Below are 10,795 nucleotides of genomic sequence, written 5' to 3'. Positions count from 1 at the left end.
ATAAAGTAGATTTGTCTGCAAGAGAAGCAGTCCAACGAAGACAACAAGCTATAGGGGATGCTGAGGAAGCAACTATTAGAGATGCGCAGATAATCTATGAAGAAGAGAGGGATCGGAGAATTGCTCAAAATCAACCTATATCTGCAGATCGGTTCAGAAATATAGCTCCCATGCCTGGGAGACCACTTGGCGATTATGCTATACCGGTCTACAATCAGGGATTATCAAGTATGAGACCACCTCCAATTACAACAAACAATTTCGAGTTGAAGCAAGGGTTGCTTCAAACTCTTCAGAATTGTTGTGTCTTCAGAGAGAAACCAAACGAAGATCCAAACACACATCTAATGGAATTAGAGAAGTTTATGAACACCTTTCAATACAATGGTGTGTCACAAGATGCAGTGTATCTAAGGGCATTCCCCTTTTCTCTTAAAGATGATGCAAAGCAGTGGCTTTGAAGTTTGCCCACGGGTTCGATTAGAACACGGGAGGAGATGACCAGAAAATTTCTCGATAAATATTTCTCCTCAGATATAACAGGCAAGTTTAGAAGAGAAATTCATAACTTCTGCCAGAAAGATACTGAAACTATTTTTGAAGCATGGGAGAGGTTTAAGGAGATTGTTAGAAAGTGTCAACATAGTGGAATTGAACTCTGGATGCAACTCCAAGACTTTTGGGATGGATTGACACCAGCCTCACGTGCAATATTGGGCAATGCAACTGGAGGCCCGTTAATAAAGAAGACTCCAGAGGAGACAGTTATAATTCTGGATGAGTTATCGAAAGATGCTAATCAATGAACCTCTGAGAGTGCAGAAAGAACAAGATCAATTGGTGTTCACCAGGTTGATACTAACACATCTGTGCAGGTACAACTTGATGCTATGGACAAAGAGATAAGGAAGTTGACGTTAGCCTCGATACAAAGTGAGCCTCACGCATCTTGTGATATATGTCGAAGAGGACACCCTACTCATGAGTGTCAAGCCTCAACTGAGGAAGTAAATGTTGCGGGAAACTACAATTTCAATGCAATGGGTCAAAGGCACCCCGATTTTTCATGGAGTTCACCTAGAGGTACTGTGAATGCTTGGCAGCAAAATAAATCTATACCGCAGGGACAAGGAGCTCCAGCATACCAAAATCAACAGAGGCAGTAATTTCAACCTCAACAGCCCATTCAGCCTGGTCTAGAGGATCTAATGAAGGCTTTTATTATCAAGACTAATGAGAGGTTGGACACTGACGGAGCAGCTATCAAAGAATTGGGCACTTGTTGGCGAAACCTAGAGAGACAAGTGGGATAAATTGCAACAATATTATCTGAGAGGGTTTCAGAAACTCTCCCCACTGATACTGAGAGAAATCCCAAATAAACAACGAATGTTGTGACCTTGAGAAGTAGGCAAGTGTCGAAGGATCCCACACCAATCCAAAAGGATGTGATAATTGCAAATGAAAGAGTGGAGCAGCTGAAAAGTGATGATGACAAGAAGAAGAAAGGCCCAATAAAAACTGAGAAGAAGAAGAGGAAGAAGAAAAAGGAAGAAAAATCGAGAAGGGAGGAACCTGAGAAGAGCGACCATATGTCTGCTTTCCCTTTTCCTCAAAATATATATAGAGAAAAGCTAGACAAGCAGTTTGAGAAATTTCTGGATATGCTGAAATAGGTTCATGTGAACTTACCATTCACAGAAGTGCTCTCACAAATGCCTACTTATGCCAAATTATTGAAGGAGATCCTGACAAAGAAGAGGAAAATAGAGGAGACCTCACTGGTTACGCTTATAGAGCATTGCAGTGCTATATTGCAAAATAAACTGCCACAAATTGTGGAGATCCAGGAAATTTTACTATACCTTGATCATTAGGGACTATAAATTTTGATAAGTCTTTATGTGATTCTGGTGCATCAATTAAGTTAATGCCTCTATCTATTTATAGGAAACTGAAGAAGGATATTGGAGAGATAAGGTCGGTGTCAATATCTTTGCAGCTAGCAGACCAAACAACCTTAATACCTGAGGGGCTAGTGGAAGATGTGTTAGTTCAAGTGGATAAGTTTGTATTTCCTATGGATTTTATAGTGGTGAATATGGAGAAAAACAAGGAGGTCCCCATCATCCTAGGAAGACCATTCTTAGTGATGGGTAGAGCTATAATGGATATAAATGAGAGAAAACTCATGCTTAGAGTGGGGTGAGGAAACTGTGACGTTTAAGATTGATGTAGAAAATGGGGCACAAAAGGAAAACCAGATGCGAGTGTTGAGTGGAAAGTGAAGGGGCCAAAAGAGAAGGATGCACTGAGTCAGAAAGATAAGTATGTGGTGTACCCCAAGAAGTCTAAGAAGAAGTTGTCTGCATGGATATGCGCATTAGTTCGAAGGCGAGGAATGGAGCCCGACTACAACTCAGACCCCGACTAGATATTCAGGGAAGTTTCTTTTACCTTATGCTTTTTAATTATGTGTCATGGGGATATGCCATAACTTAAAGTGTGGGGTGGGGGATATTTGTATGTTGTATGTATATGTTTTAGTTTTGTTAGTTGTAGTAGTTAGAAATAATTAAAAAAGAAAAATATTTTTTTTTTAAATTAAATTTTTCGATTTTTCCAGACGATGGATATCATCGATAGGTTTCTTGAGGGATTAAAGTCAAAAGGAAAAAGGCAAAAAGATTTTCTTTTGTAGGTAGTGTAATAATTTTCCCTTGTTTTTTCTTTATTTCTCGGTTGTTTTTCAAGGGTTTTGTTTGAACAGGGTGTAGTAAGTTTTTGTTTTATAGAGTAGTAGAAAACCTTGTGCTATGATTGAATTGAAGGCAATATATCTTAACTTTATTATTCCTTGAGAATAGTAAATGCTTTAGATGTGATGCTTAGGCTCAGTTTTTGACTATTGTATAAGTTCCTTAAATTGTTTGATTTTAACTCTGCTTAACTGCTTTGACTAGAGTGTCGTGGTGAGTTTGATCCTGAGTGAGTTATGTGCCATGTGAGTGTGAGGTTTTGTGTTATTCTGTGCATTGCATTTGATGTCTAGAACTTACCCTGTGTGTTTGCAAACCGAAATAGTAGTTTTGTTCAGTCTTGGAAGTGATTTAAGCGTGTCTTTGTTGAGCCAGTTATATGCTATTAACCACATAATTGTTATGTATCTTAGTTAACCCCGTTGATCCTATAATCCAATTTGTTTTGGCAACTACATTACAAGCCTTATCCATCTGTTTGAATTGACCATTTATTTGAACCTTGTACCTCTCGTGAGCACTTGAATTTGATATGAACTTTGTAAAAGTTGAAGTGGGGGGTGGTTGGTTTGGATTTTGAGTGGAACTAATGAAATAAGGAGAGATGTGCAATGTTTTGCAAAAGTAAGAGCCACTTGAATTGAAAAAGAAAAGAAAAAAATAGTGTATTATTGTGAAAAATTATTCCTTGATAGTGGTAACGCTTGATGTATTTGTGTTTAAAGAAGTAGGGAGTTAATGTGTATTGATGTGAAGGTGGGGTTATGGTTTGACATAAGTTTGGGGTTTTGAATTGTTAATATATATGTATTAAAGTGTTGAGGGAGGTATAGTTACTCTTATATCTAAATATATCCTACCCATCCCGCAATCTACATTACAACCCGTTAAAGTCCCACTTGATCCTTGACTGAATAAGGTCAATTAGTAGAGTAGTATACTACGGGCAAGCCTATGGTACGTCTTTTGTGGCATATGAATGTTGTTTCTGAGAGTGAGCGAATTCTTTCTATCTTGAGTTCCTAATTTTTCTTAATGTCTATTGTGTGTGGAACTACTCTCTATTGTTGTGTGAGGGCACTTGAATCATGAAGGAAAGGTAATGCTTGACCTCTATGTTAGAGTAAGTAAGCGGGTTATAAATAATTCATGGTGCATTTGAGTCAATTCTTGAGGCGGGGATGTTACATTGGAGTGCTTAATCTATTTTAAATGTTCTTGGTGTGACGAGTTATGAGAGTTATTGAAAAAGGTCATGTCTATATGAAGTGTAGTTTGATTGCTCGAGGACGAGCAATGGTTTAAGTGTGGGGTATTGATGGTGGGCTATAATCTCGTGTTTTAGTCGCTTATTGCACTCTAACTCACTGTACTTTATTTGTGTTGAGCTCTAATTGCTAGTATTTTGTACTTATTGTGTGTTTTATGCCTTGTATAAGTGATTCTGAATTATGTAGATGTTGTGGAACTAATTCGAGCTATTTGGAACTTTGAATTCTGAGTAGAAGCCCAAAGGATTAAGTCGGAATCATATTCGGGAGTCAAGGATCACTTCTAGATGTCAAAAATCAAGGAAGAAGCAACAGGTGAAGAAATGCACTAGTGCGACGCATCAGTGCAATTTTGTGTTAGGAATTGACAAAGTTCAGAGGCTGGGTTTTTGTGATCTGGAAAGAAAAGGCACTAATGCTATGCACAATGCGACGCATGAAAAGCAATAAGTTTGCAAGTTTTCCTATTTCGGCTAGGAAAGGGTGATTTCGTTTGGGCTCAACCCTACTTAGTATAAATACATGGAAAATGTTATTTTCAGTACTTTTGACATACTTTAGACCTAAGGAAGCTAAGAAAGAGTGGGAGGAGCAAAATCACAAGGATTTCACCAATCCTTCCTCACTCAAGACCTGAGTTTGGTTTGAATTTATGTTTTCCTATACTTTAATTATATTTGTAATGAATTACTCCATATCTATGGAGTAGTTCTCTTTAGAGTTTGATGGATTTGGTGTATTGATGATTGTTTGTGGATTATAACTCTAGTTTTATGTATTGGAGCATTTTTGGATGATTTAATTATTGTATCTATACTCACTAGTTCATGTAATCGAGAGAGGCATAACTTGTGATATCTTTGTATTTTATTGTTGGTTGAGTTCATAGATTCTTCTTAGTAATCGAAAGAGACTAGTTGAATCGTTGATTAAACCTAGTTAGGATAATAATAGAAAGATGTTTTCCTAAAGACCAATCCACTACGCATTCTTGCATATCTTCACGTGCTTATATTGGTTCATCTTGTGAGGTTAAGAATTAATCGAGAGAGGAGTTTTTGCTGAACTTTGAACTAATAATTGAGTGAATTCAAGAGACTCACTTAAACATTAGAAGTAAATTATCTACAGTTAGATCCCAAACAATTATCTTCAACCTATCCTATCAACCCCTATTTTTCTCCCACTGCTAACTTCCTTGCTTACCTATATTGCGATAGTCATTAGCCAATAGCTTTATATTGTTAGTTAGTTTTAGTTATTAATCATATAAATCTCAATTGTTGATCATCTTGGATAGCAACCAAGCTCGAAACTACGAGAATATTGTTTAAATCTAATCCCTATAGATACGATATTATACTATACTTAGCGAGAATAATTTAAGTGTGTGTTTCAAGGTCGTCAACCCTATTTAGTTATCTTTCCCACAAGTTCATGGAATTCCATTTTACTCCACTTCTTGGAAGACAAAGGCAGTCTAAGATACTTGATTGGAAGGGTCCATATAGTAAATCCTATTCTTGCTAGTATTTGGTCTTGTGTAGCAGCATCAATTCTTGCCAGATAGATATTAGTCTTCTCAACATTTGCAACTAAGCCCATGGTGTTGCTAAAGTGGCTTATAGCCCCCATCACTCTAGTAGTGGACTTAATATCATCTTTACAGAAAATCATCAAATCATCTCCAAACATTAGATGGGTTAACTTGAGTGCCTTACACTTGGGGTGATATTTGAAATATGGAAACTCACTCATTTTCTTAAGTATTCTGGATAAGTACTCCATGGCTAAGACAAATAGTAAAGGGGAAATTGGGCCCCCTTGTCGCAGTCCTCTTCTCCCTTCAAAATACCCAAATCCTTCTCCATTAACCTTCACTACAAATTTAGTGGTGCTAATACATGTTATAAATAGCTGGATGAATGTCACGACCCAAACCCTATGATAGGTCGCGATGGCACCTAACCCCGCCGTTAGACAAGCCCACAAGTGAACCTACAATTTAGTTATCCCTTTTTAACTTTTTAAAACAAAAGTTTACTTTTTAAAAGAACGAAGTAATTAAGATCTCATGCAACCGTACATACTCTTAAAAGAACGAAGTAATTAAGATCTCATGCAACCGTACATACTCTTTTCTCAATAAAATACCAGTGTGAGAAATACATCAATTGTAGTGACAATAATGATAAGTACAATAGTACATAAATTCTAAAAGCCCCCAAAACTCGGTGCCACAAGTGCATGAGCAATCTAGAGAATATTTAAACTAATACAACTACTGTATGAAAGGTAATAGACAGATATAATAAAAAAGGTAGAGGGAGACTCTGGTGCTGCAGATCATAGCAAGGCAAGCTGCTCACCACTAAGTCTCCATAGAAGTGCGACCACATGCTCGTGTGACCACTGGTAGTGCCTGTCTCAGTACCTGCACATTCAGTTCAGAAGTGTAGCATGAGTACGAAAAATAACGCGTACCCAGTAAGTATCTAGTCTAACTTCGAAGAAGTAGTGATGAGGGGTCGACTTGACACTTACTAGTGGTCAAACAGTAATAAAAATACATAAAGTACACATGGTGAATATACAACATGTCATAACCGGCCTTGAAGGCGCTAACTCAACTATTACCAAATAAAATCCAGTCTCAAATATTAAGCACGAAGCTGCTGAGGCGAACGGCCCGATCCCATAGGAATAGTGGTGATCAGTACTGCCTACGCAAACGGCCCGATCCAATAAGAATAGTTTTACCATACTGCTGAAGTGAACGACACGCTCCCATTAGAGTAATTTATTACACTGTCCAGGCAAACGGCCTGATCCCATACGAGTAGAGAAATTTACCTCGCTCGCGGAAGCACATGCGAGTTGAGAAGACACGGATCCATAGTTTATCAAATATTTCTTAATTTTCCAAAGTAATAGGCTAAGTCAGTATCTTGATTGAAATCCCCAATCTCAGTCATAATCAAGAAACTTAATACACAGGATAGGTACAAATAGCACAATTAAAGGCATACTGTGAATCTATGTGTTACAACCTATGTTTTCGTACGTATGAGTCGTCATAAGTCAATTGATGTAAGCTCAGAAGTGAAATCATATTTGAAAAGTTTGCAAAGTAAGTTAATCATATTACCTCGGAGGTTACAAATATTAAAGATCATTAACAACAAGTACAAAGATGGTTGGAAGTTTCACAAGCTAAAGGAATTGAAAACAAATAATGTTTCGTCGAAAGTCGACAAATTGGGAATGTTATAACATGTACTTTTGGAGTGAGACCAGGGTGTTTAAATTGATAAGTAGGTTATGTTATGATTTATATTAGTCATATTACATCCGTGTGTTATGTTTTTAAGTCAAGCGAGTTGTGGAACAAAAGTCGATGAAAGTCATCACAAGTTACATTCATAAGTTTTACTGAAACTTTGGGTCAAATGTAACTGCAATTTTCTCCCAATATACTTAGAGTTATGGTGTGTTCCACCTATCAAATTAAATCTCTATGAGTCTAGTTTCCAACGCATTAAACCATTTGTCAATACGACATCGGAGTAGAGAGATATGTGCATTTTTGCGATACTGCGCAAGCTGCTAGGTGACAAGTAGGTGTGTCACCTACTTGCTTAAATGAAAGCCCAAAAATGGGCCATTTCGGGTCGTCCAAAGAGGCCTTTTAAGGGCCTATTTTCTTCATATATTATACTTAAAATAGAGCATAATAACCAGACATAAGCTCTGCAAAGAATCCTCCCAAAAATTTCCTACAAACCCTAATTGATTTTCTCTCCCTTTCAAGTTCTAATTGGAGGTAAAACCTAGAGTTTGAAGAACCAAGATAGGAGCTGAGTTATCCAACAAATAAGGTGAGTTTACTGCTCTCTTTCATCCATTTTGTCTGCTGTAAATTCATGGTAAGTCGTTCTATACTTGTAAGAACTCACGGGACGGTGATCGGAAGCCGTGAGTTCGAGTTATTCACTTGTAGCGGACTGTTTTGTGGACTGTTTTGTTGTGCTGTTGGGCAGCATCTTTTACTACTGTTTTGTGAGAGTTTTGGAGGAGGAAGGGTGTGGAGAAACACCACATAAATTCAGGATGTTGGGCTGGTCGTTCATCGTAACAATTTCGGGTTGTTGACACTACTACGGTGGTCGTTTTGTGTATGAAGCGATTGGGGTGTGTTGGGCTGTTTTGTAGTATTGTATGGTATGCATAAGGTTGGAAACTAATGTATATATGTTCTTATTGTTGTTTTTGGTGTTGTGGTGTTATCTTGAATTTGGAAGAAGTAAGGATTATAGGGGAGATGCTGTCCGTTTTAATACAAAATAAGCTTGTCGTTCGTTGTGCGTTAGTTGTACCTTTCGTAACTTAATGATAGTATTATTATCGTTGTTGTAGATTAAGGTGAGAAGAGGTGAGTTCAAGTTGGTGATTGGAAATATTGTGATAAGGTATGTTAAGGCTAAGCCTTCCTTCATTTTGGCATGATCTCGTAGCTACATGTGTTAGTAATGAGACAAAAAGAGAAGTTCATATTCATGAATTTATTCACACTATTCTAGTCTCATAAGTTACAATATTATTCCTTATCGAGACTCTATATTCAATTTTAGTATTGTCTTCTTCCAGTCAAGAGAGCAGCAAGCCTATATATACAGTATTACAGTATTTTCATTACCATCGAGCTATAATCGATGGGCAGGCCCCTATTGGGCAACCTCTGATCAGATGGTAAGTATATACCGAGCCTACTGTGGCCGAGCGCCTATGAGCGAGCCCAGAATGGCCGAGATACAGAGCCTAGTATGGCCGAGCGCCTATGAGCGAGCCTACTACGGCAGGGCAGTTACACATACCGAGCCTTATAGGGCCGGACAACTTTTTTTCATACTATATGGAGAGAGTTGAGTCAGTATCAGCAGGTAAGCATATATTCAGATTATTTTTGACTCCCAGTTACATTTCGTTATTATATCATCAATTCAGTTTCAGCTTTCAGTTATTTTGTTGCCTTACATACTCAGTACATTATTTGTACTGACGTCCCTTTGTTGGGGACGCTGCATTTCATGCCTGCAGGTCCTGATAGACAGCTGGATAGACCTTCCCAGTAGACAGAGCCAAATATCAGCTTGGTTGGTAAGCTCCACTTCCCCGGAGTTACCAGGTCTAGACCTTGGAGTCTGTTATATATATACAGGTTTGATGGGTAGGTCGAGGCCCTGTCCCGACCATGATACAGTTCAACTATCTCTAGAGGCTTGTAGACAAGTCCTGTATAGTTTGTATAACAGTAGATGTTCACGGCGGCCTCCTCAGTCTGTACATTTATATATATATATATATATATATATATATATATATATGAGTTTTTGGGTATGTTTACCCCTTAGATGAGACAGACGATATTTTTAGATGATTCAGAATATGGTCTCATCGGCGTAGGTTGAGGGTTATTCCTCTAGAGTTCACAGTTACAGAGTGGTACGCTCGGGCCGAGTATGGTACCGGGTGCCGGCCACGTCCCTTCAGGTTTGGGGCGTGACACTATGTCTACCCGGACATATCATGAATATAGCCACGTACGAACTCTCGTCACCTCGGGCATACGTCTCTCCCCACAACAAGTAGCACACAACCATTAATACATCTAAGGGGATAAGTTCCTTCTTACAAGGTTACGCAAGAGACTTACCTCGCTTTCATGTCCACTAACCGGCTCTTTAACCTCACTAGAACTCCCCAAACAAAGCCGAGAAATATGAAGCTAATAAAACATCATATAAACTAATCAATAAGTGCTTAAAAGTTCATAATTTAGCTATTAAACTAATTTCCCAACCAAATCTGGGAAGTCCATAAAAATCACTCCCGAGCCCACGTGTCCGGATTCCAGAATTTTCTGAAAATTAATGTTACCCATGACTTCACGAACTCAAATATATAATTTATTTCAAATTCTATAATCAATTTCGTGGTCAAACCTCATTTTTATCAAAACCTAGATTTTTCAACAAACTCCTAAAATTTCCACATTTTACCCGTTAAAATCAATCCATAATCTATGTATTTAACTTACATTAAGTAGAAATTACTTGCCTTACAATGGTTGATGAAAACCCCTATCCAAGAAGCTCCAAATTCGGACCACACAAATGAGAAATGGGAAAATAGGCCTAAGTCTCGTCTTTAAATCAAAACACTACCCAGTTGACCCTTATTCGCTATCGCGGAAGAAGCCTCGCGATCGCAAAGGCATAGCTGGCCCAGGCCCTGAAGACTATCTTAGCAAACGCGAGGGTAGTCTCGCGATCGTGAAGGCTTGATCAGCCTGAGCTTCGCGAACATGGTTAGAGAAGAGCAAAGATGGCTGACCCACCCTATGCCCTTTACTCTACGCGAACGCGGGCCTGTATACGCGAACGCGAATGCTACCAGTCCAGACCTTCGCGAACGCGATCTCTTAACAGCGAACACGAAGGGAAAAATGCCTAGTCCCCTAATTCCTTCTCCGCGAATACAACTCCACCTCCGCATTTGCGAAGAAGGAAACCAGAACAACAACAACAGATTTTCAAACTTAGCTCTGAGTGATTCGAAATTCACCCGAGCCACTAGGGACCCTGACTAATCGCACCAACAAGTCCATAAATATAATACGGACCTTATCGAACCCTTTAAACACGTAAAATATTATCGAAACCAAAATCGCACCCCAAAACAAAATGAAATCAACTTGTGTACTTC

General features: G+C 38.5%; 1 non-coding gene across 1 annotated transcript; it reads right to left on the bottom strand.

Moving 5' to 3' along the window:
• Positions 1 to 545: 545 nt before the first annotated feature.
• On the bottom strand, positions 546 to 652 carry LOC117275637 (small nucleolar RNA R71). Its single transcript, XR_004505822.1, has one exon. It is a non-coding gene; the product is annotated as a small nucleolar RNA R71 (small nucleolar RNA).
• Between the last annotated feature and the right edge of the window lie 10,143 nt (positions 653 to 10,795).

This window comes from Nicotiana tomentosiformis, chromosome 8, assembly GCF_000390325.3.
Source record: "Nicotiana tomentosiformis chromosome 8, ASM39032v3, whole genome shotgun sequence".
Classification (NCBI taxonomy): Eukaryota; Viridiplantae; Streptophyta; class Magnoliopsida; order Solanales; family Solanaceae; genus Nicotiana; species Nicotiana tomentosiformis.
The sequence above is the reverse complement of the archived record's forward strand: the minus strand, read 5'-3'. Positions and strand labels throughout refer to the sequence as shown.